Raw genomic sequence first — 25,039 nt, 5'->3', positions numbered from 1 at the left:
TAAGGGTTCAAGTCCCTTTGTGGTTGTAATCAGCATGATGGATCTTGATTGCTGTTGAACAGCTTTAAAAGCCGTAAGTTGTTCTCGTTTTTGAAAACAAGCCATCTCAAAGTGTTGATATGAACTTGATGGATCGCGACTCCAGTCGAGCTGTCGAAGATGCTTGATGGAAAAAGTTGTTCCCATGTTGTAGGAAACAGTCTGTCTCAAAGTGTGTGTGGTTAAATTAGCAAGAAGTGAATACATGTCGTTACGGAAAAGGCATCTGACTTAAGGAATAGTGTTCTCGTAATTGGAAACAAGCTATCTCAAAATGTTTATGGTTAGTTCTGAAGCAAGAGACCACGTGGCCTAATGGATAAGGCGTCTGACTTCGGATCAGAAGATTAAGGGTTCGAGTCCCTTCGTGATTGTCATCAGCATGATGGATCTTGATTGCTGTTGAAGAGCTTTAAAAGCCATAAGTTGGTCTCGTTTATGGAAAAAAGCCATCTCAAAGTGTTGATCTGAACTTGATGAATCGCGTCTGCTGTCGAAGATGCTTGATTGGAAAAGTTGTTCCCATGTTGTTGGAAACAGTCTGTCTCAAAGTGTGTGTGGTTAAATTAGCAAGAAGTGAATACATGTTGTTACGGATAAGGCGTCTGACTTATGGTGAGAAGATTGAGAGTCGCTGCCTCGTTGTCCACAGAATTGTGTTCCTTTCTCTGAACTGGGTCCGTCTTGATTCTTCTCAAGCTGTTGAAGATGCCTAATTAAGGAATGGTGTTCTTGTAATTGGAAACAAGCTATCTCAAAATGTTTGTGGTTCATTTTTAAGCAAGAGACCACATGGCCTAATGGATAAGGCGTCTGACTTAGGATCAGAAGATTAAGGGTTCGAGTCCCTTTGTGGTTGTCATCAGCATGATGGATCTTGATTGCTGTTGAACAGCTTTAAAAGCCGTAAGTTGTTCTCGTTTTTGAAAACAAGCCATCTCTTCTTCAACAAGGCCAAGGGACCACACTGACTCAAATGACTTATTGCTTAAAACACACTGCTTTTGCACTGCACCACAACATGGTATCTTGTACATTTGTATTTTTTGTAATATTTGTATTTTTATATTGTAATTTACGGCAACTTATATTTATCCCACTTAGTACTGCTAGTTTATGTACCCTTAGTATAGTTAGTCCACATATTTAAATTTTAGGTATATGTTTATTGTATGCACCTTCCTGCCAAAGCAAATTCCTTGTCTGTGCAAACTTTCATGGCGAATAAATCCCTTTCTGATTCTGATTCTGATTCTCAAAGTGTTGATCTGAACTTGATGGATCGCGACTCCAGTCGAGCTGTCGAAGATGCTTGATGGAAAAAGTTGTTCCCATGTTGTAGGAAACAGTCTGTCTCAAAGTGTGTGTGGTTAGATTAGCAAGAAGTGAATACATGTCGTTACGGATAAGGCGTCTGACTTAAGGAATAGTGTTCTCGTAATTGGAAACAAGCTATCTCAAAATGTTTGTAATAAACGAGACGAGATAAAATCAGAAGATTAAGGGTTCGAGTCCCTTCGTGGTTGTCATCAGCATGATGGTTCTTGATTGCTGTTGAACAGCTTTAAAAGCCGTAAGTTGTTCTCGTTTTTGAAAACAAGCCATCTCAAAGTGTTGATCTGAACTTGATGGATCGCGACTCCAGTCGAGCTGTCGAAGATGCTTGATGGAAAAAGTTGTTCCCATGTTGTAGGAAACAGTCTGTCTCAAAGTGTGTGTGGTTAAATTAGCAAGAAGTGAATACATGTCGTTACGGAAAAGGCATCTGACTTAAGGAATAGTGTTCTCGTAATTGGAAACAAGCTATCTCAAAATGTTTATGGTTAGTTCTGAAGCAAGAGACCACGTGGCCTAATGGATAAGGCGTCTGACTTCGGATCAGAAGATTAAGGGTTCGAGTCCCTTCGTGATTGTCATCAGCATGATGGTTCTTGATTGCTGTTGAAGAGCTTTAAAAGCCGTAAGTTGTTCTCGTTTTTGAAAACAAGCCATCTCAAAGTGTTGTTCTGAACTTGACGGATCGCGACTCCAGTCGAGCTGTCGAAGATGCTTGATGGAAAAAGTTGTTCACATGTTGTAGGAAACAGTCTGTCTCAAAGTGTGTGTGGTTAAATTAGCAAGAAGTGAATACATGTCGTTACGGATAAGGCGTCTGATTTATGGTGAGAAGATTGAGAGTCGCTTCCTCGTTGTCCACAGAATTGTGTTCCTTTCTCTGAACTGGGTCCGTCTTGATTCCTCTCAAGCTGTTGAAGATGCCTAATTAAGGAATGGTGTTCTTGTAATTGGAAACAAGCTTTTTTTAAATGTTTGTGGTTACTTCTGAAGCAAGAGACCACGTGGCCTAATGGATAAGGCGTCTGACTTCGGATCAGAAGATTAAGGGTTCGAGTCCCTTCGTGGTTGTCATCAGCATGATGGTTCTTGATTGCTGTTGAACAGCTTTAAAAGCCGTAAGTTGTTCTCGTTTTTGAAAACAAGCCATCTCAAAGTGTTGATCTGAACTTGATGGATCGCGACTCCAGTCGAGCTGTCGAAGATGCTTGATGGAAAAAGTTGTTCCCATGTTGTAGGAAACAGTCTGTCTCAAAGTGTGTGTGGTTAAATTAGCAAGAAGTGAATACATGTCGTTACGGAAAAGGCATCTGACTTAAGGAATAGTGTTCTCGTAATTGGAAACAAGCTATCTCAAAATGTTTATGGTTAGTTCTGAAGCAAGAGACCACGTGGCCTAATGGATAAGGCGTCTGACTTCGGATCAGAAGATTAAGGGTTCGAGTCCCTTCGTGGTTGTCATCAGCATGATGGTTCTTGATTGCTGTTGAACAGCTTTAAAAGCCGTAAGTTGTCTGTAAGTTGTTCTCGTTTTTGAAAACAAGCCATCTCAAAGTGTTGATCTGAACTTGATGGATCGCGACTCCAGTCGAGCTGTCGAAGATGCTTGATGGAAAAAGTTGTTCCCATGTTGTAGGAAACAGTCTGTCTCAAAGTGTGTGTGGTTAAATTAGCAAGAAGTGAATACATGTCGTTACGGAAAAGGCATCTGACTTAAGGAATAGTGTTCTCTTAATTGGAAACAAGCTATCTCAAAATGTTTATGGTTAGTTCTGAAGCAAGAGACCACGTGGCCTAATGGATAAGGCATCTGACTTCGGATCAGAAGATTAAGGGTTCGAGTCCCTTCGTGATTGTCATCAGCATGAATGTTCTTGATTGCTGTTGAACAGCTTTAAAAGCCGTAAGTTGTTCTCGTTTTTGAAAACAAGCCATCTCAAAGTGTTGATCTGAACTTGATGGATCGCGACTCCAGTCGAGCTGTCGAATATGCTTGATGGAAAAAGTTGTTCCCATGTTGTAGGAAACAGTCTGTCTCAAAGTGTGTGTGGTTAAATGAGCAAGAAGTGAATACATGTCGTTACGGATAAGGCGTCTGGCTTATGGTGAGAAGATTGAGAGTCGCTGCCTCGTTGTCCACAGAATTGTGTTCCTTTCTCTGAACTGGGTCCGTCTTGATTCCTCTCAAGCTGTTGAAGATGCCTAATTAAGGAATGGTGTTCTTGTAATTGGAAACAAGCTATCTCAAAATGTTTGTGGTTAATTCTCAAGCAAGAGACCACGTGGCCTAATGGATAAGGCGTCTGACTTCGGATCAGAAGATTAAGGGTTCGAGTCCCTTCGTGGTTGTCATCAGCATGATGGATCTTGATTGCTGTTGAAGAGCTTTAAAAGCCAGAAGTTGGTCTCGTTTTTGGAAAAAAGCCATCTCAAAGTGTTGATCTGAACTTGATGGATCGCGACTCCAGGCGAGCTGTCGAAGATGCTTGATGGAAAAAGTTGTTCACATGTTGTAGGACACAGTCTGTCTCAAAGTGTGTGTGGTTAAATGAGCAAGAAGTGAATACATGTCGTTACGGATAAGGCGTCTGGCTTATGGTGAGAAGATTGAGAGTCGCTGCCTCGTTGTCCACAGAATTGTGTTCCTTTCTCTGAACTGGGTCCGTCTTGATTCCTCTCAAGCTGTTGAAGATGCCTAATTAAGGAATGGTGTTCTTGTAATTGGAAACAAGCTATCTCAAAATGTTTGTGGTTAATTCTCAAGCAAGAGACCACGTGGCCTAATGGATAAGGCGTCTGACTTCGGATCAGAAGATTAAGGGTTCGAGTCCCTTCGTGGTTGTCATCAGCATGATGGATCTTGATTGCTGTTGAAGAGCTTTAAAAGCCAGAAGTTGGTCTCGTTTTTGGAAAAAAGCCATCTCAAAGTGTTGATCTGAACTTGATGGATCGCGACTCCAGGCGAGCTGTCGAAGATGCTTGATGGAAAAAGTTGTTCACATGTTGTAGGACACAGTCTGTCTCAAAGTGTGTGTGGTTAAATTAGCAAGAAGTGAATACATGTCGTTACGGATAAGGCGTCTGGCTTATGGTGAGAAGATTGAGAGTCGCTGCCTCGTTGTCCACAGAATTGTGTTCCTTTCTCTGAACTGGGTCCGTCTTGATTCCTCTCAAGCTGTTGAAGATGCCTAATTAAGGAATGGTGTTCTTGTAATTGGAAACAAGCTATCTCAAAATGTTTGTGGTTAATTCTCTAGCAAGAGACCACGTGGCCTAATGGATAAGGCGTCTGACTTCGGATCAGAAGATTAAGGGTTCGAGTCCCTTCGTGGTTGTCATCAGCATGATGGATCTTGATTGCTGTTGAAGAGCTTTAAAAGCCGGAAGTTGGTCTCGTTTTTGGAAAAAAGCCATCTCAAAGTGTTGATCTGAACTTGATGGATCGCGACTCCAGGCGAGCTGTCGAAGATGCTTGATGGAAAAAGTTGTTCACATGTTGTAGGACACAGTCTGTCTCAAAGTGTGTGTGGTTAAATTAGCAAGAAGTGAATACATGTCGTTACGGATAAGGCGTCTGGCTTATGGTGAGAAGATTGAGAGTCGCTGCCTCGTTGTCCACAGAATTGTGTTCCTTTCTCTGAACTGGGTCCGTCTTGATTCCTCTCAAGCTGTTGAAGATGCCTAATTAAGGAATGGTGTTCTTGTAATTGGAAACAAGCTATCTCAAAATGTTTGTGGTTAATTCTCTAGCAAGAGACCACGTGGCCTAATGGATAAGGCGTCTGACTTCGGATCAGAAGATTAAGGGTTCGAGTCCCTTCGTGGTTGTCATCAGCATGATGGATCTTGATTGCTGTTGAAGAGCTTTAAAAGCCGGAAGTTGGTCTCGTTTTTGGAAAAAAGCCATCTCAAAGTGTTGATCTGAACTTGATGGATCGCGACTCCAGGCGAGCTGTCGAAGATGCTTGATGGAAAAAGTTGTTCACATGTTGTAGGACACAGTCTGTCTCAAAGTGTGTGTGGTTAAATTAGCAAGAAGTGAATACATGTCGTTACGGATAAGGCGTCTGACTTAAGGAATGGTGTTCTCGTAATTGGAAACAAGCTATCTCAAAATGTTTGTGGTTAATTTTTAAGCAAGAGACCACGTGGCCTAATGGATAAGGCGTCTGACTTCGGATCAGAAGATTAAGGGTTCGAGTCCCTTTGTGGTTGTAATCAGCATGATGGATCTTGATTGCTGTTGAACAGCTTTAAAAGCCGTAAGTTGTTCTCGTTTTTGAAAACAAGCCATCTCAAATTGTTGATATGAACTTGATGGATCGCGACTCCAGTCGAGCTGTCGAAGATGCTTGATGGAAAAAGTTGTTCCCATGTTGTAGGAAACAGTCTGTCTCAAAGTATGTGTGGTTAAATTAGCAAGAAGTGAATACATGTCGTTACGGAAAAGGCATCTGACTTAAGGAATAGTGTTCTCGTAATTGGAAACAAGCTATCTCAAAATGTTTATGGTAAGTTCTGAAGCAAGAGACCACGTGGCCTAATGGATAAGGCGTCTGACTTCGGATCAGAAGATTAAGGGTTCGAGTCCCTTCGTGGTTGTCATCAGCATGATGGTTCTTGATTGCTGTTGAACAGCTTTAAAAGCCGTAAGTTGTTCTCGTTTTTGAAAACAAGCCATCTCAAAGTGTTGATCTGAACTTGATGGATCGCGACTCCAGTCGAGCTGTCGAAGATGCTTGATGGAAAAAGTTGTTCACATGTTGTAGGAAACAGTCTGTCTCAAAGTGTGTGTGGTTAAATTAGCAAGAAGTGAATACATGTCGTTACGGATAAGGCGTCTGATTTATGGTGAGAACATTGAGAGTCGCTTCCTCGTTGTCCACAGAATTGTGTTCCTTTCTCTGAACTGGGTCCGTCTTGATTCCTCTCAACCTCTTGAAGATGCCTAATTAAGGAATGGTGTTCTTGTAATTGGAAACAAGCTATCTCAAAATGTTTGTGGTTCATTTTTAAGCAAGAGACCACGTGGCCTAATGGATAAGGCGTCTGACTTAGGATCAGAAGATTAAGGGTTCGAGTCCCTTTGTGGTTGTCATCAGCATGATGGATCTTGATTGCTGTTGAACTGCTTTAAAAGCCGTAAGTTGTTCTCGTTTTTGAAAACAAGCCATCTCAAAGTGTTGATCTGAACTTGATGGATCGCGACTCCAGTCGAGCTGTCGAAGATGCTTGATTGGAAAAAGTTGTTCCCATGTTGTAGGAAACAGTCTGTCTCAAAGTGTGTGTGGTTAAATTAGCAAGAAGTGAATACATGTCGTTACGGAAAAGGCATCTGACTTAAGGAATAGTGTTCTCGTAATTGGAAACAAGCTATCTCAAAATGTTTATGGTTAGTTCTGAAGCAAAAGACCACGTGGCCTAATGGATAAGGCGTCTGACTTCGGATCAGAAGATTAAGGGTTCGAGTCCCTTCGTGATTGTCATCAGCATGATGGATCTTGATTGCTGTTGAAGAGCTTTAAAAGCCATAAGTTGGTCTCGTTTATGGAAAAAAGCCATCTCAAAGTGTTGATCTGAACTTGATGAATCGCGTCTTCAGTCGAGCTGTCGAAGATGCTTGATTGGAAAAGTTATTCCCATGTTGTTGGAAACAGTCTGTCTCAAAGTGTGTGTGGTTAAATTAGCAAGAAGTGAATACATGTTGTTACGGATAAGGCGTCTGACTTATGGTGAGAAGATTGAGAGTCGCTGCCTCGTTGTCCACAGAATTGTGTTCCTTTCTCTGAACTGGGTCCGTCTTGATTCTTCTCAAGCTGTTGAAGATGCCTAATTAAGGAATGGTGTTCTTGTAATTGGAAACAAGCTATCTCAAAATGTTTGTGGTTAATTTTTAAGCAAGAGACCACGTGGCCTAATGGATAAGGCGTCTGACTTCGGATCAGAAGATTAAGGGTTCGAGTCCCTTTGTGGTTGTCATCAGCATGATGGATCTTGATTGCTGTTGAACAGCTTTAAAAGCCATACGTTGTTCTCGTTTTTGAAATCAAGCCATCTCAAAGTGTTGATCTGAACTTGATGGATCGCGACTCCAGTCGAGCTGTCGAAGATGCTTAATGGAAAAAGTTGTTCCCATGTTGTAGGAAACAGTCTGTCTCAAAGTGTGTGTGGTTAGATCAGCAAGAAGTGAATACATGTCGTTACGGATAAGGCGTCTGACTTAAGGAATAGTGTTCTCGTAATTGGAAACAAGCTATCTCAAAATGTTTGTGGTTAGTTCGGAAGCAACAGACCAAGTGGCCTAATGGATAAGGCGTCTGACTTCGGATCAGAAGATTAAGGGTTCGAGTCGGTTCGTGGTTGTCATCAGCATGATGGATCTTGATTGCTGTTGAAGAGCTTTAAAAGCCATAAGTTGGTCTCATTTTTGGAAACAAGCCATCTCAAAGTGTTTATCTGAACTTGATGGATCGCGACTCCAGTTGAGCTGTCGAAGATGCTTTATAGAAAAAGTTGTTCACATGTTGTAGGAAACAAGTCTGTCTCAAAGTGTGTGTGGTTAAATTAGCAAGAAGTGAATACATGTCTTAACGGATAAGGCGTCTGATTAAGGAATGGTGTTCTCGTAATTGGAAACAAGCTATCTCAAAATGTTTGTGGTTAATTTTTAAGCAAGAGACCACGTGGCCTAATGGATAAGGCGTCTGACTTTGGATCAGAAGATTAAGGGTTCGAGGTCCTTTGTGGTTGTCATCAGCATGATGGATCTTGATTGCTGTTGAACAGCTTTAACAGCCATACGTTGTTCTCGTTTTTGAAATCAAGCCATCTCAAAGTGTTGATCTGAACTTGATGGATCGCGACTCCAGTCGAGCTGTCGAAGATGCTTGATGGAAAAAGTTGTTCCCATGTTGTAGGAAACAGTCTGTCTCAAAGTGTGTGTGGTTAGATTAGCAAGAAGTGAATACATGTCGTTACGGATAAGGCGTCTGATTTATGGTGAGAAGATTGAGAGTCGCTTCCTCGTTGTCCACAGAATTGTGTTCCTTTCTCTGAACTGGGTCCGTCTTTATTCCTCTCAAGCTGTTGAAGATGCCTAATTAAGGAATGGTGTTCTTGTAATTGGAAACAAGCTATTTTAAAATGTTTGTGGTTACTTCTGAAGCAAGAGATCACGTGGCCTAATGGATAAGGCGTCTGACTTAGGATCAGAAGATTAAGGGTTCGAGTCCCTTTGTGGTTGTAATCAGCATGATGGATCTTGATTGCTGTTGAACAGCTTTAAAAGCCATAAGTTGGTCTCGTTTTTGAAAACAAGCCATCTCAAAGTGTTGATCTGAACTTGATGGATCGCGACTCCAGTCGAGCTGTCGAAGATGCTTGATGGAAAAAGTTGTTCCCATGTTGTAGGAAACAGTCTGTCTCAAAGTGTGTGTGGTTAAATTAGCAAGAAGTGAATACATGTCGTTACGGATAAGGCGTCTGACTTAAGGAATGGTGTTCTCGTAATTGGAAACAAGCTATCTCAAAATGTTTGTGGTTAATTTTTAAGCAAGAGACCACGTGGCCTAATGGATAAGGCGTCTGACTTTGGATCAGAAGATTAAGGGTTCGAGGTCCTTTGTGGTTGTCATCAGCATGATGGTTCTTGATTGCTGTTGAACAGCTTTAACAGCCATACGTTGTTCTCGTTTTTGAAATCAAGCCATCTCAAAGTGTTGATCTGAACTTGATGGATCGCGACTCCAGTCGAGCTGTCGAAGATGCTTGATGGAAAAAGTTGTTCCCATGTTGTAGGAAACAGTCTGTCTCAAAGTGTGTGTGGTTAGATTAGCAAGAAGTGAATACATGTCGTTACGGATAAGGCGTCTGATTTATGGTGAGAAGATTGAGAGTCGCTTCCTCGTTGTCCACAGAATTGTGTTCCTTTCTCTGAACTGGGTCCGTCTTGATTCCTCTCAAGCTGTTGAAGATGCCTAATTAAGGAATGGTGTTCTTGTAATTGGAAACAAGCTATTTTAAAATGTTTGTGGTTATTTCTGAAGCAAGAGATCACGTGGCCTAATGGATAAGGCGTCTGACTTCGGATCAGAAGATTAAGGGTTCGAGTCCCTTCGTGGTTGTCATCAGCATGATGGTTCTTGATTGCTGTTGAACAGCTTTAAAAGCCGTAAGTTGTTCTCGTTTTTGAAAAAAAAGCCATCTCAAAGTGTTGATCTGAACTGGATGGATCGCGACTCCAGTCGAGCTGTCGAAGATGCTTGATGGAAAAAGTTGTTCCCACGTTGTAGGAAACAGTCTGTCTCAAAGTGTGTGTGGTTAAATTAGCAAGAAGTGAATACATGTCGTTACGGAAAAGGCATCTGACTTAAGGAATAGTGTTCTCGTAATTGGAAACAAGCTATCTCAAAATGTTTATGGTTAATTTTTAAGCAAGAGACCACGTGGCCTAATGGATAAGGCGTCTGACTTCGGATCAGAAGATTAAGGGTTCGAGTCCCTTCGTGGTTGTCATCAGCATGATGGATCTTGATTGCTGTTGAAGAGCTTTGAAAGCCATAAGTTGTTCTCTTTTTTGGAAACAAGCCATCTCAAAGTGTTGATCTGAACTTGATGGATCGCGACTCCAGTCGAGCTGTCGAAGATGCTTGATGGAAAAAGTTGTTCCCATGTTGTAGGAAACAGTCTGTCTCAAAGTGTGTGTGGTTAGATTAGCAAGAAGTGAATACATGTCGTTACGGATAAGGCGTCTGATTTATGGTGAGAAGATTGAGAGTCGCTTCCTCGTTGGCCACAGAATTGTGTTCCTTTCTCTGAACTGGGTCCGTCTTGATTCCTCTCAAGCTGTTGAAGATGCCTAATTAAGGAATGGTGTTCTTGTAATTGGAAACAAGCTATTTTAAAATGTTTGTGGTTACTTCTGAAGCAAGAGATCACGTGGCCTAATGGATAAGGCGTCTGACTTCGGATCAGAAGATTAAGGGTTCGAGTCCCTTCGTGGTTGTCATCAGCATGATGGTTCTTGATTGCTGTTGAACAGCTTTAAAAGCCGTAAGTTGTTCTCGTTTTTGAAAACAAGCCATCTCAAAGTGTTGATCTGAACTTGATGGATCGCGACTCCAGTCGAGCTGTCGAAGATGCTTGATGGAAAAAGTTGTTCCCATGTTGTAGGAAACAGTCTGTCTCAAAGTGTGTGTGGTTAAATTAGCAAGAAGTGAATACATGTCGTTACGGATAAGGCGTCTGACTTAAGGAATGGTGTTCTCGTAATTGGAAACAAGCTATCTCAAAATGTTTGTGGTTAATTTTTAAGCAAGAGACCACGTGGCCTAATGGATAAGGCGTCTGACTTAGGATCAGAAGATTAAGGGTTCGAGTCCCTTTGTGGTTGTAATCAGCATGATGGATCTTGATTGCTGTTGAAGAGCTTTAAAAGCCATAAGTTGGTCTCGTTTTTGAAAACAAGCCATCTCAAAGTGTTGATCTGAACTTGATGGATCGCGACTCCAGTCGAGCTGTCGAAGATGCTTGATGGAAAAAGTTGTTCCCATGTTGTAGGAAACAGTCTGTCTCAAAGTGTGTGTGGTTAAATTAGCAAGAAGTGAATACATGTCGTTACGGATAAGGCGTCTGACTTAAGGAATGGTGTTCTCGTAATTGGAAACAAGCTATCTCAAAATGTTTGTGGTTAATTTTTAAGCAAGAGACCACGTGGCCTAATGGATAAGGCGTCTGACTTTGGATCAGAAGATTAAGGGTTCTAGGTCCTTTGTGGTTGTCATCAGCATGATGGATCTTGATTGCTGTTGAACAGCTTTAACAGCCATACGTTCTCGTTTTTGAAATCAAGCCATCTCAAAGTGTTGATCTGAACTTGATGGATCGCGACTCCAGTCGAGCTGTCGAAGATGCTTGATGGAAAAAGTTGTTCCCATGTTGTAGGAAACAGTCTGTCTCAAAGTGTGTGTGGTTAGATTAGCAAGAAGTGAATACATGTCGTTACGGATAAGGCGTCTGATTTATGGTGAGAAGATTGAGAGTCGCTTCCTCGTTGTCCACAGAATTGTGTTCCTTTCTCTGAACTGGGTCCGTCTTTATTCCTCTCAAGCTGTTGAAGATGCCTAATTAAGGAATGGTGTTCTTGTAATTGGAAACAAGCTATTTTAAAATGTTTGTGGTTACTTCTGAAGCAAGAGATCACGTGGCCTAATGGATAAGGCGTCTGACTTAGGATCAGAAGATTAAGGGTTCGAGTCCCTTTGTGGTTGTAATCAGCATGATGGATCTTGATTGCTGTTGAAGAGCTTTAAAAGCCATAAGTTGGTCTCGTTTTTGAAAACAAGCCATCTCAAAGTGTTGATCTGAACTTGATGGATCGCGACTCCAGTCGAGCTGTCGAAGATGCTTGATGGAAAAAGTTGTTCCCATGTTGTAGGAAACAGTCTGTCTCAAAGTGTGTGTGGTTAAATTAGCAAGAAGTGAATACATGTCGTTACGGATAAGGCGTCTGACTTAAGGAATGGTGTTCTCGTAATTGGAAACAAGCTATCTCAAAATGTTTGTGGTTAATTTTTAAGCAAGAGACCACGTGGCCTAATGGATAAGGCGTCTGACTTTGGATCAGAAGATTAAGGGTTCGAGGTCCTTTGTGGTTGTCATCAGCATGATGGATCTTGATTGCTGTTGAACAGCTTTAACAGCCATACGTTGTTCTCGTTTTTGAAATCAAGCCATCTCAAAGTGTTGATCTGAACTTGATGGATCGCGACTCCAGTCGAGCTGTCGAAGATGCTTGATGGAAAAAGTTGTTCCCATGTTGTAGGAAACAGTCTGTCTCAAAGTGTGTGTGGTTAGATTAGCAAGAAGTGAATACATGTCGTTACGGATAAGGCGTCTGATTTATGGTGAGAAGATTGAGAGTCGCTTCCTCGTTGTCCACAGAATTGTGTTCCTTTCTCTGAACTGGGTCCGTCTTGATTCCTCTCAAGCTGTTGAAGATGCCTAATTAAGGAATGGTGTTCTTGTAATTGGAAACAAGCTATTTTAAAATGTTTGTGGTTACTTCTGAAGCAAGAGATCACGTGGCCTAATGGATAAGGCGTCTGACTTCGGATCAGAAGATTAAGGGTTCGAGTCCCTTCGTGGTTGTCATCAGCATGATGGTTCTTGATTGCTGTTGAACAGCTTTAAAAGCCGTAAGTTGTTCTCGTTTTTGAAAACAAGCCATCTCAAAGTGTTGATCTGAACTTGATGGATCGCGACTCCAGTCGAGCTGTCGAAGATGCTTGATGGAAAAAGTTGTTCCCATGTTGTAGGAAACAGTCTGTCTCAAAGTGTGTGTGGTTAAATTAGCAAGAAGTGAATACATGTCGTTACGGAAAAGGCATCTGACTTAAGGAATAGTGTTCTCGTAATTGGAAACAAGCTATCTCAAAATGTTTATGGTTAATTTTTAAGCAAGAGACCACGTGGCCTAATGGATAAGGCGTCTGACTTTGGATCAGAAGATTAAGGGTTCGAGGTCCTTTGTGGTTGTCATCAGCATGATGGATCTTGATTGCTGTTGAACAGCTTTAACAGCCATACGTTCTCGTTTTTGAAATCAAGCCATCTCAAAGTGTTGATCTGAACTTGATGGATCGCGACTCCAGTCGAGCTGTCGAAGATGCTTGATGGAAAAAGTTGTTCCCATGTTGTAGGAAACAGTCTGTCTCAAAGTGTGTGTGGTTAGATTAGCAAGAAGTGAATACATGTCGTTACGGATAAGGCGTCTGATTTATGGTGAGAAGATTGAGAGTCGCTTCCTCGTTGTCCACAGAATTGTGTTCCTTTCTCTGAACTGGGTCCGTCTTTATTCCTCTCAAGCTGTTGAAGATGCCTAATTAAGGAATGGTGTTCTTGTAATTGGAAACAAGCTATTTTAAAATGTTTGTGGTTACTTCTGAAGCAAGAGATCACGTGGCCTAATGGATAAGGCGTCTGACTTAGGATCAGAAGATTAAGGGTTCGAGTCCCTTTGTGGTTGTAATCAGCATGATGGATCTTGATTGCTGTTGAAGAGCTTTAAAAGCCATAAGTTGGTCTCGTTTTTGAAAACAAGCCATCTCAAAGTGTTGATCTGAACTTGATGGATCGCGACTCCAGTCGAGCTGTCGAAGATGCTTGATGGAAAAAGTTGTTCCCATGTTGTAGGAAACAGTCTGTCTCAAAGTGTGTGTGGTTAAATTAGCAAGAAGTGAATACATGTCGTTACGGATAAGGCGTCTGACTTAAGGAATGGTGTTCTCGTAATTGGAAACAAGCTATCTCAAAATGTTTGTGGTTAATTTTTAAGCAAGAGACCACGTGGCCTAATGGATAAGGCGTCTGACTTTGGATCAGAAGATTAAGGGTTCGAGGTCCTTTGTGGTTGTCATCAGCATGATGGATCTTGGTTGCTGTTGAACAGCTTTAACAGCCATACGTTGTTCTCGTTTTTGAAATCAAGCCATCTCAAAGTGTTGATCTGAACTTGATGGATCGCGACTCCAGTCGAGCTGTCGAAGATGCTTGATGGAAAAAGTTGTTCCCATGTTGTAGGAAACAGTCTGTCTCAAAGTGTGTGTGGTTAGATTAGCAAGAAGTGAATACATGTCGTTACGGATAAGGCGTCTGATTTACGGTGAGAAGATTGAGAGTCGCTTCCTCGTTGTCCACAGAATTGTGTTCCTTTCTCTGAACTGGGTCCGTCTTGATTCCTCTCAAGCTGTTGAAGATGCCTAATTAAGGAATGGTGTTCTTGTAATTGGAAACAAGCTATTTTAAAATGTTTGTGGTTACTTCTGAAGCAAGAGATCACGTGGCCTAATGGATAAGGCGTCTGACTTCGGATCAGAAGATTAAGGGTTCGAGTCCCTTCGTGGTTGTCATCAGCATGATGGTTCTTGATTGCTGTTGAACAGCTTTAAAAGCCGTAAGTTGTTCTCGTTTTTGAAAACAAGCCATCTCAAAGTGTTGATCTGAACTTGATGGATCGCGACTCCAGTCGAGCTGTCGAAGATGCTTGATGGAAAAAGTTGTTCCCATGTTGTAGGAAACAGTCTGTCTCAAAGTGTGTGTGGTTAAATTAGCAAGAAGTGAATACATGTCGTTACGGAAAAGGCATCTGACTTAAGGAATAGTGTTCTCGTAATTGGAAACAAGCTATCTCAAAATGTTTATGGTTAATTTTTAAGCAAGAGACCACGTGGCCTAATGGATAAGGCGTCTGACTTCGGATCAGAAGATTAAGGGTTCGAGTCCCTTCGTGGTTGTCATCAGCATGATGGATCTTGATTGCTGTTGAAGAGCTTTAAAAGCCATAAGTTGTTCTCTTTTTTGGAAACAAGCCATCTCAAAGTGTTGATCTGAACTTGATGGATCGCGACTCCAGTCGAGCTGTCGAAGATGCTTGATGGAAAAAGTTGTTCCCATGTTGTAGGAAACAGTCTGTCTCAAAGTGTGTGTGGTTAGATTAACAAGAAGTGAATACATGTCGTTACGGATAAGGCGTCTGATTTATGGTGAGAAGATTGAGAGTCGCTTCCTCGTTGTCCACAGAATTGTGTTCCTTTCTCTGAACTGGGTCCGTCTTTATTCCTCTCAAGCTGTTGAAGATGCCTAATTAAGGAATGGTGTTCTTGTAATTGGAAACAAGCTATTTTAAAATGTTTGTGGTTACTTCTGAAGCAAGAGATCATGTGGCCTAATGGATAAGGCGTCTGACTTAGGATCAGAAGATTAAGGGTTCGAGTCCCTTTGTGGTTGTAATCAGCATGATGGATCTTGATTGCTGTTGAAGAGCTTTAAAAGCCATAAGTTGGTCTCGTTTTTGAAAACAAGCCATCTCAAAGTGTTGATCTGAACTTGATGGATCGCGACTCCAGTCGAGCTGTCGAAGATGCTTGATGGAAAAAGTTGTTCCCATGTTGTAGGAAACAGTCTGTCTCAAAGTGTGTGTGGTTAAATTAGCAAGAAGTGAATACATGTCGTTACGGATAAGGCGTCTGACTTAAGGAATGGTGTTCTCGTAATTGGAAACAAGCTATCTCAAAATGTTTGTGGTTAATTTTTAAGCAAGAGACCACGTGGCCTAATGGATAAGGCGTCTGACTTTGGATCAGAAGATTAAGGGTTCGAGGTCCTTTGTGGTTGTCATCAGCATGATGGATCTTGATTGCTGTTGAACAGCTTTAACAGCCATACGTTGTTCTCGTTTTTGAAATCAAGCCATCTCAAAGTGTTGATCTGAACTTGATGGATCGCGACTCCAGTCGAGCTGTCGAAGATGCTTGATGGAAAAAGTTGTTCCCATGTTGTAGGAAACAGTCTGTCTCAAAGTGTGTGTGGTTAGATTAGCAAGAAGTGAATACATGTCGTTACGGATAAGGCGTCTGATTTATGGTGAGAAGATTGAGAGTCGCTTCCTCGTTGTCCACAGAATTGTGTTCCTTTCTCTGAACTGGGTCCGTCTTGATTCCTCTCAAGCTGTTGAAGATGCCTAATTAAGGAATGGTGTTCTTGTAATTGGAAACAAGCTATTTTAAAATGTTTGTGGTTACTTCTGAAGCAAGAGATCACGTGGCCTAATGGATAAGGCGTCTGACTTCGGATCAGAAGATTAAGGGTTCGAGTCCCTTCGTGGTTGTCATCAGCATGATGGTTCTTGATTGCTGTTGAACAGCTTTAAAAGCCGTAAGTTGTTCTCGTTTTTGAAAACAAGCCATCTCAAAGTGTTGATCTGAACTTGATGGATCGCGACTCCAGTCGAGCTGTCGAAGATGCTTGATGGAAAAAGTTGTTCCCATGTTGTAGGAAACAGTCTGTCTCAAAGTGTGTGTGGTTAAATTAGCAAGAAGTGAATACATGTCGTTACGGAAAAGGCATCTGACTTAAGGAATAGTGTTCTCGTAATTGGAAACAAGCTATCTCAAAATGTTTATGGTTAATTTTTAAGCAAGAGACCACGTGGCCTAATGGATAAGGCGTCTGACTTTGGATCAGAAGATTAAGGGTTCGAGGTCCTTTGTGGTTGTCATCAGCATGATGGATCTTGATTGCTGTTGAACAGCTTTAACAGCCATACGTTCTCGTTTTTGAAATCAAGCCATCTCAAAGTGTTGATCTGAACTTGATGGATCGCGACTCCAGTCGAGCTGTCGAAGATGCTTGATGGAAAAAGTTGTTCCCATGTTGTAGGAAACAGTCTGTCTCAAAGTGTGTGTGGTTAGATTAGCAAGAAGTGAATACATGTCGTTACGGATAAGGCGTCTGATTTATGGTGAGAAGATTGAGAGTCGCTTCCTCGTTGTCCACAGAATTGTGTTCCTTTCTCTGAACTGGGTCCGTCTTTATTCCTCTCAAGCTGTTGAAGATGCCTAATTAAGGAATGGTGTTCTTGTAATTGGAAACAAGCTATTTTAAAATGTTTGTGGTTACTTCTGAAGCAAGAGATCACGTGGCCTAATGGATAAGGCGTCTGACTTAGGATCAGAAGATTAAGGGTTCGAGTCCCTTTGTGGTTGTAATCAGCATGATGGATCTTGATTGCTGTTGAAGAGCTTTAAAAGCCATAAGTTGGTCTCGTTTTTGAAAACAAGCCATCTCAAAGTGTTGATCTGAACTTGATGGATCGCGACTCCAGTCGAGCTGTCGAAGATGCTTGATGGAAAAAGTTGTTCCCATGTTGTAGGAAACAGTCTGTCTCAAAGTGTGTGTGGTTAAATTAGCAAGAAGTGAATACATGTCGTTACGGATAAGGCGTCTGACTTAAGGAATGGTGTTCTCGTAATTGGAAACAAGCTATCTCAAAATGTTTGTGGTTAATTTTTAAGCAAGAGACCACGTGGCCTAATGGATAAGGCGTCTGACTTTGGATCAGAAGATTAAGGGTTCGAGGTCCTTTGTGGTTGTCATCAGCATGATGGATCTTGGTTGCTGTTGAACAGCTTTAACAGCCATACGTTGTTCTCGTTTTTGAAATCAAGCCATCTCAAAGTGTTGATCTGAACTTGATGGATCGCGACTCCAGTCGAGCTGTCGAAGATGCTTGATGGAAAAAGTTGTTCCCATGTTGTAGGAAACAGTCTGTCTCAAAGTGTGTGTGGTTAGATTAGCAAGAAGTGAATACATGTCGTTACGGATAAGGCGTCTGATTTACGGTGAGAAGATTGAGAGTCGCTTCCTCGTTGTCCACAGAATTGTGTTCCTTTCTCTGAACTGGGTCCGTCTTGATTCCTCTCAAGCTGTTGAAGATGCCTAATTAAGGAATGGTGTTCTTGTAATTGGAAACAAGCTATTTTAAAATGTTTGTGGTTACTTCTGAAGCAAGAGATCACGTGGCCTAATGGATAAGGCGTCTGACTTCGGATCAGAAGATTAAGGGTTCGAGTCCCTTCGTGGTTGTCATCAGCATGATGGTTCTTGATTGCTGTTGAACAGCTTTAAAAGCCGTAAGTTGTTCTCGTTTTTGAAAACAAGCCATCTCAAAGTGTTGATCTGAACTTGATGGATCGCGACTCCAGTCGAGCTGTCGAAGATGCTTGATGGAAAAAGTTGTTCCCATGTTGTAGGAAACAGTCTGTCTCAAAGTGTGTGTGGTTAAATTAGCAAGAAGTGAATACATGTCGTTACGGAAAAGGCATCTGACTTAAGGAATAGTGTTCTCGTAATTGGAAACAAGCTATCTCAAAATGTTTATGGTTAATTTTTAAGCAAGAGACCACGTGGCCTAATGGATAAGGCGTCTGACTTCGGATCAGAAGATTAAGGGTTCGAGTCCCTTCGTGGTTGTCATCAGCATGATGGATCTTGATTGCTGTTGAAGAGCTTTAAAAGCCATAAGTTGTTCTCTTTTTTGGAAACAAGCCATCTCAAAGTGTTGATCTGAACTTGATGGATCGCGACTCCAGTCGAGCTGTCGAAGATGCTTGATGGAAAAAGTTGTTCCCATGTTGTAGGAAACAGTCTGTCTCAAAGTGTGTGTGGTTAGATTAACAAGAAGTGAATACATGTCGTTACGGATAAGGCGTCTGATTTATGGTGAGAAGATTGAGAGTCGCTTCCTCGTTGTCCACAGAATTGTGTTCCTTTCTCTGAACTGGGTCCGTCTTTATTCCTCTCAAGCTGTTGAAGATGCCTAATTAAGGAATGGTGTTCTTGTAATTGGAAACAAGCTATTTTAAAATGTTTGTGGTTACTTCTGAAGCAAGAGATCATGTGGCCTAATGGATAAGGCGTCTGACTTAGGATCAGAAGATTAAGGGTTCGAGTCCCTTTGTGGTTGTAATCAGCATGATGGATCTTGATTGCTGTTGAAGAGCTTTAAAAGCCATAAGTTGGTCTCGTTTTTGAAAACAAGCCATCTCAAAGTGTTGATCTGAACTTGATGGATCGCGACTCCAGTCGAGCTGTCGAAGATGCTTGATGGAAAAAGTTGTTCCCATGTTGTAGGAAACAGTCTGTCTCAAAGTGTGTGTGGTTAAATTAGCAAGAAGTGAATACATGTCGTTACGGATAAGGCGTCTGACTTAAGGAATGGTGTTCTCGTAATTGGAAACAAGCTATCTCAAAATGTTTGTGGTTAATTTTTAAGCAAGAGACCACGTGGCCTAATGGATAAGGCGTCTGACTTTGGATCAGAAGATTAAGGGTTCGAGGTCCTTTGTGGTTGTCATCAGCATGATGGATCTTGATTGCTGTTGAACAGCTTTAACAGCCATACGTTCTCGTTTTTGAAATCAAGCCATCTCAAAGTGTTGATCTGAACTTGATGGATCGCGACTCCAGTCGAGCTGTCGAAGATGCTTGATGGAAAAAGTTGTTCCCATGTTGTAGGAAACAGTCTGTCTCAAAGTGTGTGTGGTTAGATTAGCAAGAAGTGAATACATGTCGTTACGGATAAGGCGTCTGACTTAAGGAATAGTGTTCTCGTAATTGGAAACAAGCTATCTCAAAATGTTTGTGGTTAATTCGGAAGCAATAGACCAAGTGGCCTAATGGATAAGGCGTTTGATTTCGGATCAGAAGATTAAGGGTTCGAGTCCCTTCATGGTTGTCATCAGCATGATGGATCTTGATTGCTGTTGAAGAGGTTTAAAAGCCAGAAGTTGGTCTCGTTTTTGGAAAAAAGCCATCTCAAAGTGTTGATCTGAACTTGATGGATCGCGACTCCAGTCGAGCTGTCGAAGATGCTTGATGGAAAAAGTTGTTCCCATGTTGTAGGAAACAGTCTGTCTCAAAGTGTGTGTGGTTAAATTAGCAAGAAGTGAATACATGTCGTTACGGATAAGGCGTCTGGCTTATGGTGAGAAGATTGAGAGTCGCTTCCTGGTTGTCTACAGAATTGTGTTCCTTTCTCTGAACTAGATCCATCTTGACTCCTCTCAAGCTGTTGAAGATGCCTAATTAAGGAATGGTGTCTTTGTAATTGGAAACAAGCTATCTCAAAATGTTTGTGGTTAATTCTTAAGCAAGAGACCACGTGGCCTAATGGATAAGGCGTCTGACATCAATTCAGAAGATTAAGGGTTCAAGTCCCTTTGTGGCTGTCATCAGCATGATGGATCTTCATTGCTGTTGAAGAGCTTTAAAAGCCATAAGTTGTTCTCGTTTTTGGAATCAAGCCATCTCAAAGTGTTGATCTGAACTTGATGGATCGCGACTCCAGTCGAGCTGTCGAAGATGCTTGATGGATAAAGTTGTTCCCATGTTGTAGGAAACAGTCTGTCTCAAAGTGTGTGTGGTTAAATTAGCAAGAAGTGAATACATGTCGTTACGGAAAAGGCATCTGACTTAAGGAATAGTGTTCTCGCAATTGGAAACAAGCTATCTCAAAATGTTTATGGTTATTTCTGAAGCGAGAGACCACGTGGCCTAATGGATAAGGCGTCTGACTTCGGATCAGAAGATTAAGGGTTCGAGTCCCTTCGTGGTTGTCATCAGCATGATGGATCTTGATTGCTGTTGAAGAGCTTTAAAAGCCATAAGTTGTTCTCGTTTTTGGAAACAAGCCATCTCAAAGTGTTGATCTGAACTTGATGGATCGCGACTCCAGTCGAGCTGTTGAAGATGCTTGATGGAAAAAGTTGTTCCCATGTTGTAGGAAACAGTCTGTCTCAAAGTGTGTGTGGTTAAATTAGCAAGAAGTGAATACATGTCGTTACGGATAAGGCGTCTGGCTTATGGTGAGAAGATTGAGAGTCGCTTCCTGGTTGTCTACAGAATTGTGTTCCTTTCTCTGAACTAGATCCATCTTGACTCCTCTCAAGCTGTTGAAGATGCCTAATTAAGGAATGGTGTCTTTGTAATTGGAAACAAGCTATCTCAAAATGTTTGTGGTTAAGTCTTAAGCAAGAGACAACGTGGCCTAATGGATAAGGCGTCTGACTTCAAATCAGAAGATTAAGGGTTCAAGTCCCTTTGTGGCTGTCATCAGCATGATGGATCTTCATTGCTGTTGAAGAGCTTTAAAAGCCATAAGTTGTTCTCGTTTTTGGAATCAAGCCATCTCAAAGTGTTGATCTGAACTTGATGGATCGCAACTCCAGTTGAGCTGTCGAAGATGCTTGATGGATAAAGTTGTTCCCATGTTGTAGGAAACAGTCTTTCTCAAAGTGTGTGTGGTTATATTAGCAAGAAGTGAATACATGTTGTTACGGAAAAGGCATCTGACTTAAGGAATAGTGTTCTCGTAATTGGAAACAAGCTATCTCAAAATGTTTATGGTTAGTTCTGAAGCAAGAGACCACGTGGCCTAATGGATAAGGCGTCTGACTTCGGATCAGAAGATTAAGGGTTCGAGTCCCTTTGTGGTTGTCATCGGCATGATGGATCTTGATTGCTGTTGAAGAGCTTTAAAAGCCATAAGTTGTTCTCGTTTTTGAAAACAAGCCATCTCAAAGTGTTGATCTGAACTTGATGGATCGCGACTCCAGTCGAGCTGTCGAAGATGCTTGATGGAAAAAGTTGTTCCCATGTTGTAGGAAACAGTCTGTCTCAAAGTGTGTGTGGTTAAATTAGCAAGAAGTGAATACATGTCGTTACGGATAAGGCGTCTGGCTTATGGTGAGAAGATTGAGAGTCGCTTCCTGGTTGTCCACAGAATTGTGTTCCTTTCTCTGAACTAGATCCATCTTGACTCCTCTCAAGCTGTTGAAGATGCCTAATTAAGGAATGGTGTCTTTGTAATTGGAAACAAGCTATCTCAAAATGTTTGTGGTTAATTCTTAAGCAAGAGACCACGTGGCCTAATGGATAAGGCGTCTGACTTCAAATCAGAAGATTAAGGGTTCAAGTCCCTTTGTGGCTGTCATCAGCATGATGGATTTTCATTGCTGTTGAAGAGCTTTAAAAGCCATAAGTTGTTCTCGTTTTTGGAATCAAGCCATCTCAAAGTGTTGATCTGAACTTGATGGATCGCGACTCCAGTCGAGCTGTCGAAGATGCTTGATGGAAAAAGTTGTTCACATGTTGTAGGAAACAGTCTGTCTCAAAGTGTGTGTGGTTAAATTAGCAAGAAGTGAATACATGTCGTTACGGATAAGGCGTCTGATTTATGCTGAGAAGATTGAGAGTCGCTTCCTCGTTGTCCACAGAATTGTGTTCCTTTCTCTGAACTGGGTCCGTCTTGATTCCTCTCAAGCTGTTGAAGACGCACTTGTTCCGGGAGTACAACGGTACTTAGGAACGGTTCGCTTGACCCGATGTTAGTTTCCTCAAGGATCACAATGACTCTTGCTTAGAGACTTGTTGCTCTTGTGGTTAGTGGTAACTGATTTAAATTTTTGGTTCTCGCTGTGATATATTGTTTTATTACTGTTGCTTGCTTTTTCCCACAGGTACACTTGCACTTATAGCTGTTCATGTTGTTTGGTTGTGACTTGTTTAACTACATGCTCTTATGGTTCTTCCCTTTGGCACTTACTTTGGTTGTTCACAATGTGTGCTTCATGTTTTGGCTACTCGCGATGTTTTTTGGCTATCTTGTTGTTATGATCAGTGACCTATGCACTTTGTAAAGCTCTCTCTTGGAAGTCGCTTTGGATAAAAGCGTCTGCTAAATGAATAAATGTAAATGTAAATGAAATGTAAGATGCCTAATTAAGGAATGGTGTTCTTGTAATTGGAATCAAGCTATTTTAAAATGTTTGTGGTTACTTCTGAAGCAAGAGACCACGTGGCCTAATGGATAAGGCGTCTGACTTCGGATCAGAAGATTAAGGGTTCGAGTCCCTTCGTGGTTGTCATCAGCATGATGGTTCTTGATTGCTGTTGAAGAGCTTTAAAAGCCATAAATTGTTCTCATTTTTGGAAACAAGCCATCTCAAAGTGTTTATCTGAACTTGATGGATCGCGACTCCAGTTGAGCTGTCGAAGATGCTTTATAGAAAAAGTTGTTCACATGTTGTAGGAAACAAGTCTGTCTCAAAGTGTGTGTGGTTAAATTAGCAAGAAGTGAATACATGTCGTTACGGATAAGGCGTCTGACTTAAGGAATGGTGTTCTCGTAATTGGAAACAAGCTATCTCAAAATGTTTGTGGTTAATTTTTAAGCAAGAGACCACGTGGCCTAATGGATAAGGCGTCTGACTTAGGATCAGAAGATTAAGGGTTCGAGTCCCTTTGTGGTTGTCATCAGCATGATGGATCTTGATTGCTGTTGAAGAGCTTTAAAAGCCATAAGTTGTTCTCGTTTTTGAAAACAAGCCATCTCAAAGTGTTGATCTGAACTTGATGGATCGCGACTCCAGTCGAGCTGTCGAAGATGCTTGATGGAAAAAGTTGTTCCCATGTTGTAGGAAACAGTCTGTCTCAAAGTGTGTGTGGTTAAATTAGCAAGAAGTGAATACATGTCGTTACGGATAAGGCGTCTGACTTAAGGAATGGTGTTCTCGTAATTGGAAACAAGCTATCTCAAAATGTTTGTGGTTAATTTTTAAGCAAGAGACCACGTGGCCTAATGGATAAGGCGTCTGACTTCGGATCAGAAGATTAAGGGTTCGAGGTCCTTTGTGGTTGTCATCAGCATGATGGATCTTGATTGCTGTTGAACAGCTTTAACAGCCATACGTTGTTCTCGTTTTTGAAATCAAGCCATCTCAAAGTGTTGAACTGAACTTGATGGATCGCGACTCCAGTCGAGCTGTCGAAGATGCTTGATGGAAAAAGTTGTTCCCATGTTGTAGGAAACAGTCTGTCTCAAAGTGTGTGTGGTTAGATTAGCAAGAAGTGAATACATGTCGTTACGGATAAGGCGTCTGACTTAAGGAATAGTGTTCTCGTAATTGGAAACAAGCTATCTCAAAATGTTTGTGGTTAGTTCGGAAGCAATAGACCAAGTGGCCTAATGGATAAGGCGTCTGACTTCGGATCAGAAGATTAAGGGTTCGAGTCCTTTCGTGGTTGTCATCAGCATGATGGATCTTGATTGCTGTTGAAGAGCTTTAAAAGCCATAAGTTGTTCTCTTTTTTGGAAACAAGCCATCTCAAAGTGTTGATCTGAACTTGATGGATCGCGACTCCAGTCGAGCTGTCGAAGATGCTTGATGGAAAAAGTTGTTCCCATGTTGTAGGAAACAGTCTGTCTCAAAGTGTGTGTGGTTAAATTAGCAAGAAGTGAATACATGTCGTTACGGATAAGGCGTCTGGCTTATGGTGAGAAGATTGAGAGTCGCTGCCTCGTTGTCCACAGAATTGTGTTCCTTTCTCTGAACTGGGTCCGTCTTGATTCCTCTCAAGCTGTTGAAGATGCCTAATTAAGGAATGGTGTTCTTGTAATTGGAAACAAGCTATCTCAAAATGTTTGTGGTTAATTCTCAAGCAAGAGACCACGTGGCCTAATGGATAAGGCGTCTGACTTCAAATCAGAAGATTAAGGGTTCAAGTCCCTTTGTGGCTGTCATCAGCATGATGGATTTTCATTGCTGTTGAAGAGCTTTAAAAGCCATAAGTTGTTCTCGTTTTTGGAATCAAGCCATCTCAAAGTGTTGATCTGAACTTGATGGATCGCGACTCCAGTCGAGCTGTCGAAGATGCTTGATGGAAAAAGTTGTTCACATGTTGTAGGAAACAGTCTGTCTCAAAGTGTGTGTGGTTAAATTAGCAAGAAGTGAATACATGTCGTTACGGATAAGGCGTCTGATTTATGCTGAGAAGATTGAGAGTCGCTTCCTCGTTGTCCACAGAATTGTGTTCCTTTCTCTGAACTGGGTCCGTCTTGATTCCTCTCAAGCTGTTGAAGACGCACTTGTTCCGGGAGTACAACGGTACTTAGGAACGGTTCGCTTGACCCGATGTTAGTTTCCTCAAGGATCACAATGACTCTTGCTTAGAGACTTGTTGCTCTTGTGGTTAGTGGTAACTGATTTAAATTTTTGGTTCTCGCTGTGATATATTGTTTTATTACTGTTGCTTGCTTTTTCCCACAGGTACACTTGCACTTATAGCTGTTCATGTTGTTTGGTTGTGACTTGTTTAACTACATGCTCTTATGGTTCTTCCCTTTGGCACTTACTTTGGTTGTTCACAATGTGTGCTTCATGTTTTGGCTACTCGCGATGTTTTTTGGCTATCTTGTTGTTATGATCAGTGACCTATGCACTTTGTAAAGCTCTCTCTTGGAAGTCGCTTTGGATAAAAGCGTCTGCTA

General features: G+C 41.6%; 13 non-coding genes across 13 annotated transcripts; all 13 read left to right on the top strand.

Moving 5' to 3' along the window:
- The first annotated feature begins 825 nt into the window (after positions 1-825).
- On the top strand, positions 826-898 carry trnal-uag (transfer RNA leucine (anticodon UAG)). The gene has a single exon. It is a non-coding gene; the product is annotated as a tRNA-Leu (tRNA).
- Positions 899-2,372: 1,474 nt separating this feature from the next.
- Positions 2,373-2,445, top strand: trnar-ucg (transfer RNA arginine (anticodon UCG)). The gene has a single exon. It is a non-coding gene; the product is annotated as a tRNA-Arg (tRNA).
- A 314-nt stretch (positions 2,446-2,759) lies between these two features.
- Positions 2,760-2,832, top strand: trnar-ucg (transfer RNA arginine (anticodon UCG)). The gene has a single exon. It is a non-coding gene; the product is annotated as a tRNA-Arg (tRNA).
- Positions 2,833-3,650: 818 nt separating this feature from the next.
- Positions 3,651-3,723, top strand: trnar-ucg (transfer RNA arginine (anticodon UCG)). Its single transcript has one exon. It is a non-coding gene; the product is annotated as a tRNA-Arg (tRNA).
- A 420-nt stretch (positions 3,724-4,143) lies between these two features.
- Positions 4,144-4,216, top strand: trnar-ucg (transfer RNA arginine (anticodon UCG)). Its single transcript has one exon. It is a non-coding gene; the product is annotated as a tRNA-Arg (tRNA).
- A 420-nt stretch (positions 4,217-4,636) lies between these two features.
- trnar-ucg (transfer RNA arginine (anticodon UCG)) lies at positions 4,637-4,709 on the top strand. Its single transcript has one exon. It is a non-coding gene; the product is annotated as a tRNA-Arg (tRNA).
- Positions 4,710-5,129: 420 nt separating this feature from the next.
- On the top strand, positions 5,130-5,202 carry trnar-ucg (transfer RNA arginine (anticodon UCG)). Its single transcript has one exon. It is a non-coding gene; the product is annotated as a tRNA-Arg (tRNA).
- A 701-nt stretch (positions 5,203-5,903) lies between these two features.
- Positions 5,904-5,976, top strand: trnar-ucg (transfer RNA arginine (anticodon UCG)). The gene has a single exon. It is a non-coding gene; the product is annotated as a tRNA-Arg (tRNA).
- A 3,836-nt stretch (positions 5,977-9,812) lies between these two features.
- On the top strand, positions 9,813-9,885 carry trnar-ucg (transfer RNA arginine (anticodon UCG)). Its single transcript has one exon. It is a non-coding gene; the product is annotated as a tRNA-Arg (tRNA).
- Positions 9,886-14,593: 4,708 nt separating this feature from the next.
- trnar-ucg (transfer RNA arginine (anticodon UCG)) lies at positions 14,594-14,666 on the top strand. Its single transcript has one exon. It is a non-coding gene; the product is annotated as a tRNA-Arg (tRNA).
- Positions 14,667-18,110: 3,444 nt separating this feature from the next.
- Positions 18,111-18,183, top strand: trnar-ucg (transfer RNA arginine (anticodon UCG)). The gene has a single exon. It is a non-coding gene; the product is annotated as a tRNA-Arg (tRNA).
- A 2,071-nt stretch (positions 18,184-20,254) lies between these two features.
- On the top strand, positions 20,255-20,327 carry trnar-ucg (transfer RNA arginine (anticodon UCG)). The gene has a single exon. It is a non-coding gene; the product is annotated as a tRNA-Arg (tRNA).
- Positions 20,328-22,561: 2,234 nt separating this feature from the next.
- trnar-ucg (transfer RNA arginine (anticodon UCG)) lies at positions 22,562-22,634 on the top strand. The gene has a single exon. It is a non-coding gene; the product is annotated as a tRNA-Arg (tRNA).
- The last annotated feature ends 2,405 nt before the right edge of the window (positions 22,635-25,039 follow it).

The sequence above is a fragment of the Osmerus mordax genome, chromosome 17, assembly GCF_038355195.1.
Source record: "Osmerus mordax isolate fOsmMor3 chromosome 17, fOsmMor3.pri, whole genome shotgun sequence".
Taxonomy (NCBI): Eukaryota; Metazoa; Chordata; class Actinopteri; order Osmeriformes; family Osmeridae; genus Osmerus; species Osmerus mordax.
Note: the sequence above shows the minus strand (reverse complement) of the source record. Positions and strands in the feature narration are given on the sequence as shown.